The following is a 9,352-nucleotide window of genomic DNA, read 5'->3' on the forward strand; positions in this document are numbered from 1 at the left end:
TGTATGTATGTGTGTATGTATGTATGTATGTATGTATGTGTGTATGTATGTGTGTATGTATGTATGTATGTTAATCCATGCATCATTATTCTTACACTTTACAGTAATGTGCTACTTTCGCATAAAATCGTAGTAAAATATTTTAAGAAGTTTGTGGTTGTAAGTGAAAAAAAGTGAACGTTTAAAAGGTACAAATATTGTTGCAAATATTTTTAATTTAATTTGCTCAACTTTGCAACTTTGATCTTTCATATTGAAACTGTTTATCAAATAAAATGATTGCAGAGCAGTTTCTTCCCTGTGGTCTGTTATACACAATACATTCTGCTTTATTTTGGATGGTTTTGTTTTTCATTTTAATACATTAAAGTTGAGATATTGAAAATATTTTCTCCAGTTAATTTGACGTTGACATGCAGTTCTTTTCCAGAGACAAATGTAAAGTGTTGTAGTCCCTCCTTACTGCCTTTAGAGGGCACTGTAACATGCTGATGTGGACACGTCCAGTCATCCTTCCATGATTATACTCCTCTGTTTTTAATTCACAAAGAAAGCCTTGATCTGTTAGACTAATTGTTAGCTAAATGGTCCCTAGGTGAGAGTGTGAATGGTTGTTTGTCTCTGTGGCCCTGTGAGGGACTTCCAACGTGTCAAGGTGTCTCCCGCCTCTCGGACAGTGAGTGCTGTACAGGAGCATCTCAAAATACTGTATTGTGAAAGAGTTTAAAAAAAATTGTCAGTAATTTCAGAAGTTGAAAGTTATGAATTACATATATTCATTACACACAGAGTGAAATATTTCAAGCCTTCATTTCTTGTATTTTGATGATTACAACTTACAAATAATGACAAACCAACATTCAGTGTGTCAGAAAGTTAGAATATTCCACAGCCAGATGTTGGTACCTTTGTCAGTGTGGGCCGGAACTGAGTCCTGCTGGAAAATGAAACCAGCATCTCCAAGAAGCATGAAGTCTCTAAAATGTCCTGCTAAATGCTCCGTGGACTGGACTTCAGAGAACCCAGTGTACCAGAACCAGCAGAGGGCATGGAGCCAGACCATCCCTGACTGTAGAAACTTCACTCTGGACTTGAACTACATGGATTCTGGACCTCTCCTCTTCCTCCAGACTCTGGGACCTTGATTTATAAATTACATGGACATTTAGTTTCATCTGGAAAGAGGACGTTGGACCACTGAGAGACAGTCTAGGTCTTTGTCTCCTTCTGATGGTGTTTCTGGTTCAGGAGTGGCTGGACTGGAGGAGTGACACGTTTGTAGCTCATGTCCAGGAGTTCATCAGCTGATCAGGGTGAGACACCAGGAATTTATAATATTGAACCTCTAAACAATATTTTCATTTTCTAACACACTGAATGTTGGTTTTTCATTATCTGTAAGATACAATCATCAAAATGACAAGAAATAATAGCTTTAAATATTTCACTCTGTGTGTAATGGATCTATTTATGTTTTATTTTCTGAAATGATTGATAAAAACAACTGAACCTTTTTCCACTATAATCAGATTTTTATTTTAGATGTGCCTGTAATTTCTGTACATTTGAGTGAATTTTAGCTATTTTGTGTTAGCTAGGGTTGATTAGCTGTGACGGCCATCTTGAACTGAGATGACTTCAAATGTTAATGAGTTAAAGATGTACAGCTAATGAAAATGACAATTCTACAAAAACTGGTCAAGTGGCCCATGAAATATTTTGTTAACAGACATTCAGGGCTGACACCAACTGTTAATGCCAAAGTTTTAAGCAAAAATAACACAACTTATAGTGCTTGATGTATGTGTTGGGTATGATGCTTATAACAACTACCACATCAAATTTTAACTCATTATCTATGAAACTGACTGAGATTTACGTGAGATTTTGAGATTATTTTAATTCTGAGAATTGCTCTGTTCCAGGTGGATGCATGTTGCAGCAGATCTGTTACTTTCAATCTGAGACATTGCTTTTGAAAACTTTAATTCCTTTTGTCTGGATGTAATTCACTTTTTAAATGATTATTTCCTCTGGTGTCAGATGCTGTGCAGCTGGAAGGATTTTTACTGAAACCTTGTTACTTTTGGACATTTGTTATGATGTGTAACTATGGCAACAATGTGTTTTTTTGTTTGTTTGTTTTGTTTTGTTATTGTTTTTTACAACCAGGAGCAGCTGATTAATATCTCAAATCTCAAATACCTCAACTACAGCCTCAAATCCAAAATGAGTGGTAAAGGAGGTGCTATGGATGCATTCCCGTCTACCTGGCAGAGGTGCTCGAGTACCTGACCGCTGAGATCCTGGAGCTAACAGGAAACGTGGCTCGTGACAGTAGGAAGACGGGATCGTCCCCGGGCACCTGCAGCTGGCTGTTCGCAATGACGAGGAGCTCAGCGAGCTGCTGGGAGGAGTGACAATCACTCGTGGAAGAGTTCTGCGGGCATTTGGGTGGTCCTGCTGCCCAGAAAGGCCGAGAGGTCCACTGGGTCTGGGTGGACGGATCAGCATCTGTGGCCAGTTTCGTCAGATCCGCTGCGGGAGATCCTTCCTGCCATCTATAACTACTCTTGAATGAAACCAGGATGATGAGTTACAACAACTTTTAATTTCCTTCTGGGATTAATAGTGTATTTGAATTGAATTGATCTGTTGTGTTTCTTAAGTCACATTTTGTGGCAGCCATGTTCAATGAACCCAAAGGTTAATGAATGGTTAATGAATACAAAGATAACTTTAGCATCTGGCAAGTGATTCATGTGATATTTTGCTAACACTACAGACAAATAAATGCATGGGCACAAGCAAAACATTGATGATTTGGTGAAATGTATGCATTATTTTTGTCTGAGACTGTGAAACTAAAGTTGTATGATAGGTCTTATCAGTGGAACTAGTTGGATCGTAAACAGTTTTCTTGGAGCAGAGCCCAGTGTAAACGTAGGGACACCTTTGTGACAGCCCTTTACCTGACAGGACACCAGGATCTCACCTGTGAGTTGTTCTAATTATTTTGTTGACCTCACTAATGAATCACAGGCTCAGATACTTGAATGTTCCAGGTCCTGTCAGTTAAACCAGATGTGATACGATTTATCAGCTGACATCTTTTCATACTGATGCAGTTTTTCTGTCATTGTCAATGCTGTCTTTGAATGCTTCTTTAATAAATGACACACATGTTGGAGGCAGATTTAAGCAGCGACTCCTGAGCTAAAATATTAGTGAGGCACACATTAATTTCTGAAATCACTAACTGTTCAAATTTTAAAAATTGCATTTTTTTTTTTGTGGTAAAAATAAGATAAATGTTGCTTAAAATTTACTTTTGTATGTGTGTGTGTGTGTGTATGTGTGCACTAATTTGCCACCGCTTTCCTTCCTGTGGGTCAAGGTTGAGATGCATGAAAAACAGTTCTAGTTCATAATCAGCCACATCTGATGATTTGATCATCAGATGATTTCATCTCTTAATGAAATGAGGATAACAAGTTACTACAACAGAGGATGCCGGGCGGGGGTTATGGTGAGGCTACGAGCTAACGCTAAAGCCGGTAAACTCCCCATGCCGTCTCTCTTTCTGTCGAATGTCCGCTCGTTGGACAACAAGATGGATTTACTTCGTCTGAGAGCGGGCGCCTCAGAAGAGATGAAGAAGTGTGCAGTGCTTTGCCTCACAGAAACGTGGATTACAAGTGAAACGCCGGACTCAGTCTTCCAGCTGGATGACAGACTTTTTTTTCGAGCGGACCGCTGCAGCGAGCTAATGGGGAAATCACGGGGGGGCGGAGTGTGCATTTACGTGAGTAAAAGTTGGTCCACGAACTGTACTGTTGTAAATAGCTCATGCTCGAAGGCTTTGGAGCAAATAACAGTGAAATGTCGGCCACATTATCTACCCCGCGAGTTCACAGTGACTTTTATCACAGTTGTTTACATTCCTCCGGACGCTAATGCTAATGAATCACTACAGGAGCTTCATGATATCATCAGCTCGCTGCAGAACAAACACCCCGAGGCTCTTTACGTTGTAGCCGGAGACTTTAACCACGTGAATCTAAAGGAGTGTCTCCCAAGCTTTAATCAACATGTGACGATTCCGACACGTGGAGACCGCACGCTGGACCGTGTTTACACGAACGTAAAAGATGCATACAAAGCCGAACCCCGCCCCCACCTAGGACTGTCAGACCACATCTCAATCTTCCTGGCTCCTGCTTACATGCCCCCGCTGAGACGCTCCAGACCGGTACAAAAGAAAGTTAAATGCTGGATCCAGGACAGTGGCCCCATACTGAGAGATTGTTTTGATCGAACAGACTGGCAGGTTTTCAGAGAAGCTGCTGAAAATGGAGGTTTGCTTGATCTTGACCAATACACATCCTCAGTTCTGGGTTGCATTAGTACATGTACTGACACAGTCTCCACTATCAGAAATGTTAAAAGCTACCCAAACAGAAAACCTTGGCTGAATGCAGAGGTGCGTACCCTGCTGGAAGCCAGGAACACTGCCTTCAGGTCTGGAAACTCAGAGGAGCTGAGTAGGACAAGAAAAGAGCTGGTTGCTGGTATTAAGAGGGCCAAGGCCACATATGCAAAGAGGATCGAGGGTCAATTCATCTCACAAGACCCTCGGAGCATGTGGAGGGGCATTAAGTGCATAACAGATTATAAAGGAAGGAGTGAACAATGCCCCAAAGACCCATCTCTGCCTGATGCCCTCAACAAGTTCTATGCACGCTTTGAAGACCCGAACAGACCACCCAGCACCAGACTCACCTCACCACCGGATGAAGAGCATCTCAGCGTGACCTCAGCAGAAGTAAGGAGTACCTTCAGGAGGATTAATCCGCACAAAGCAACTGGCCCAGACAACATCCCCGGAAAAGTGTTGAAGGAATGTGCTGATCAGCTCTGTGAGGTGCTGGCAGACATCTTTAACACCTCACTTACCCTGGAGACAGTTCCCACCTGCCTGAAGACTGCCACCATCATCCCAGTCCCAAAAAGCTCTACAGTGACTGGTCTGAATGACTATCAGCCAGTGGCCCTCACCCCGATAGTCGCTAAATGCTTCGAAAAACTGGTCATGACTCACATCAAAACAACCATCAACATCAACGAGGACCCTCATCAGTACGCATACCGTGAGAACCGATCAACAGAGGATGCAATCTCCTCTGTGGTCCACACTGCACTCAACCACCTGGAGCAGAAAAACTCTTACGTCCGTATGCTCTTTGTGGACTTCACATCCGCCTTCAACACCATGATCCCCCAAACCCTGATGGACAAACTATCCACACTAGGACTAAGCCCCTCCATCTGCAACTGGGTACTAGACTTTTTAACAAACAGACCACAGTTAGTGAGGATCCACAACATCTCCTCCTCCACCATAACCCTGAGCACTGGCTCTCCTCAGGGATGTGTGTTGAGCCCCCTTCTGTTTACTCTGCTCACATATGATTGTGCAGCTACCCATCCAGGTTGTCACATTGTAAAGTTTGCAGATGATACAGCGGTGGTGGGATGCATCACAAACAATGATGAGTCCAGCTACAGGCAAGAGGTGGAACACCTGGAGAGCTGGTGCAGAGAGAATAACCTTCACATCAATGTGAAGAAGACAAAGGAGATGATTGTGGACTTCAGAAGGAACAAAAACATCTATACCCCCCTGAACATAAGAGGATCTGCGGTGGAAGTGGTCTCCAGCTACAAGTACTTGGGTGTACACATGAATGACAACCTCAGCTGGAGCAACAACACCACCAGCCTGATCAAGAAAGCTCATCAGAGACTCTACTTCCTCAGACGGCTGACGCGAGCTGGTCTGGGAAGCTCAGTCCTCACCTCCTTCTACAGGTGTGCAGTGGAGAGCATCCTGTGCTCGAGCATCAATGTGTGGCATGGAGGCTGCACAGCTGCAGAAAGAAAAGCTTTGCAGAGAGTGGTGAAGGCTGCACAGAAATCTGTTGGAATCAGCCTCCCCACCATCACAGACATCTACACCTCCAGATGCAGGAAGAGGGCCACCTGCATCATGAAGGACCCCACCCACCCAGCACACACACTTTTTGCCCCACTCCCCTCAGGAAGGAGGTTAAGGAGCATTAAGTGTAGAACCACTAGACTGAGGAACAGCTTCTACCCTGAGGCTGTTAGACTCATGAATCTCTAACTAGAATAATCACTGTGAAAAACCATATCATGTTGCTGCTGATCTGTTTCATGTTGCTGCTGATCTGTTTCATGTTGGTGCTGATCTGTTTCAATGTTGATGTGTTCATGCGTGCACATCTGCTCACAGACTCATGTTCATGTTTGTGCTGATGTTCAATGTTTTATGTTATGAGTGCTTAGTGTATATTTAGTTGATGTTTTTCTTAGTTCATATCTTAGATGTTATTACTGTTTTTCTTAGACATTTTATTGTTGGATGTAACTGGGACCCTGTGTACATAATTTCGCTCCACCACATGTACCACATGAGGTGCGAATGACAATAAAGAAACTCTGACTCTGACTCTGACTCTGAATTGAATTTGAATTTGAATCAGAGAAATGGACGCCTCCCACTCCCACATCCACCCCTCACCTGAAACAGGGATAATTTGACCGCTTCATCCATCCATCACTTATCTTTACTTGCTTCTTCCTTTTTTGGGTCATGGGGGTCACTGATGCCTATATCCAGCAGTCACTGTGTGAGAGGCGGGGGACACTGGACAGGTCGCCAGTCTTGACCACTTCAGTGCATGACTAAATTAAAAAGACAACATGCGACTGTCTGACACATGAGAGAGAGAGATAGAGGATTGTTGAACATTCACACTCCAAATAGTTTGAATCTGTAAAAGATTTGTCACTTTTATAAAAAAAAAGAAAAAAAAAGAAATGATGTTTGAATACATCATCACCAGTAAAAATAATGTTCAAACACGTGTCACCACAGAGCTCATTAATTAAGATCCATGTTGGCACAAATGTCCCACTCTTTGTCCATCCTCGTCAGTTTTCTGTACTTGTCCCCTCTGTCTGCTCCACATGGATTAAACAGAATATCTTCACAACACAGAAGGTTTTGCTGCAGCTTTTCCTGCATTTGAGTTCACGTCAAGTCAAGTGTCGCTGGTTCCATCAATGTGCTAAAACCATCCGAGTGTGTCCGGGGCACAGAATCTGACTCCCCACATGAGACTCTGTTGGAGTTGGCTGTTTGGACCACTGGACATGTTCCGATCCGCTTGATGAGCGTGGGTCACTCAGTGGTAGCACCCCATAACAAAAGTAAAAAACTGAAAATGAATTACTAAAAATATTTTTAAATTCCATTTAAAGTTGTCAAAATAGATTAAAAATACACAGAACAAAACAATTCACAGGAAGCTCAGTAAGTAATCTACATTATTTATTAGGAGGAACTTCTTTGTGGATAATCTAAATTAAAAGTGACCCATGTGAGCTCATTGGCCTATGGTCTATGGCAGGCATGCCCACACTTTTTCAGCATGGTACTCCTTTTTAAATGACCAGGTCAAAGTGATCCATTTACAAAGAACAACCGCTGGAAACTTTTTAGTGTTTTTTCAATGTTTATTGGGAGTAATGAAGACAAAAAATGAGCAGGTTTTCAAGAAAACGCTGTAATTTCCATATCAGTTGGGTTGCCAGATAAGAAATGATGAACTATAGTACCGTGGATTTAAAATGATTGTATTTTGACCTAAACTGTTACATGTTCTGAGTAAAGATATTCTAAGAGGAGGTGTGTGTTGTGTTTGATGAACAAGTGCACAGAAAAGGAGGGGGTAAACAAGACGTTTTACATTTATCTGGCAATCCAGGGCTCATCTGCATTCATAGCACATGCATCATCTGCATGATCACAGTTTTTTTTTTAATTAGTTTTGCTCCTGCTGAAAAAGGGAGAGCAGCACAAAAACAATCGTTGGTTATGTACTGTAACCCCAGATTCTATAAGTATAAGCGTAGCCCTTTAAGGCTGTCGCTGATGGGTTATCCCGTTATGCAAAGCATTACACTGAAAAATTTAGTCCACGCCCACCTGCTGTGTGGGCCCCACCCGGTCCATATAAATTACGTTAAGAGCGGGTAATCGGCTCCCAAATAGCTTTTTCTTCAGCCACTTAGGAGCCAGTGAGGCCCAACGCTTAAAGGGCTACGCTTATACTCATAGAATCTGGGGTTACAGTACGTAACCAACGTTCTATTTCGTATAAGCTTCGCCCTTTAAGGCTGTCGCTGATGGGTTAAAGGCGAAGCAGATGTGGTCCTCGCCTCACTGGGTCCATTCGAACACCGTATGAGACAGAAGCTTGCCCAAAAAACGTCTTGTCACTCAGCTCCCCATGTGCGTAATTACGCATTGTGTAATTATGTGTGCCATGCACAGATGCATGTTGTATAACTATGCGTTCTGAATGCATGAATGCCCTGGAAAAAAAATTCAACGGGGAGGGAAAATATGCTGAAAAGAGCCATGAACCAACCGGTTATGGCTGAACAGTATGAACAGATTAATAATAACAGGAGAGCTGATTATTAATCAAATGAACTGATTGGTAACAATAATCATGAACTGATTAGTGACAATAGAACCAAAATAACAATCACAACTTGTGACTGATACCAACATCTCACACTGTAATGCATGCAGACAGATGTGAGTTAAACGGAGTTCCATGAAACAACAATATTCATTTTGTAAAACACTAAGGACAGAATGTGCCATGAAACGGGCCGTCATATCACGTAGATAAAAGCGAATGAATGAGCAGGGTGTTGACCACGCGGCCGCAGTGCAAAATGTCCTGCATTGTCATACCATTATGCAAGGCAGTCGAAGATGCAGTACCCCTGGTTGAGTGTGCTCTGAGGTTGACAGGAAGATCTAAATCTGATGCTCTGTAGGCTTCAGAAAAGGCCTCACACAGCCAGTGTGACAAGCGCTGGGTGGTTAACGGGCGACCTGCAGGTGCATCTCTATAATGCACAAACAAATGTTGAGTTTGACGCATTGCAGCTGTGCGTGTTATGTAACACGTCAACGCCCGCACCGGACAGAGAAGATGGAAAAACGCCTCTTCTTCTGATTTGTGGGGGGAAGGGAAAAACCCCTCCAGCGATATCACCCTTGATTTAAAAGAGCTCGTGATGTTTTAGGCATAAAGCTGGATTTGGTCTTAAATCAGCTGAGCTGCCATCAGCCTGAATTCTAAGACATGACGGAGCGACAGAGAAGGCAGATAATCACTCACCCTCTTAGCGGATGTTAAAGCCAGCAGCAGGGCTGTTTTAAGATACAATAATTTAATTGGGACCT

Source organism: Nematolebias whitei, chromosome 5 (genome assembly GCF_014905685.2).
Source record: "Nematolebias whitei isolate Nwh7 chromosome 5, NemWhi1, whole genome shotgun sequence".
NCBI classification, from domain to species: Eukaryota; Metazoa; Chordata; class Actinopteri; order Cyprinodontiformes; family Rivulidae; genus Nematolebias; species Nematolebias whitei.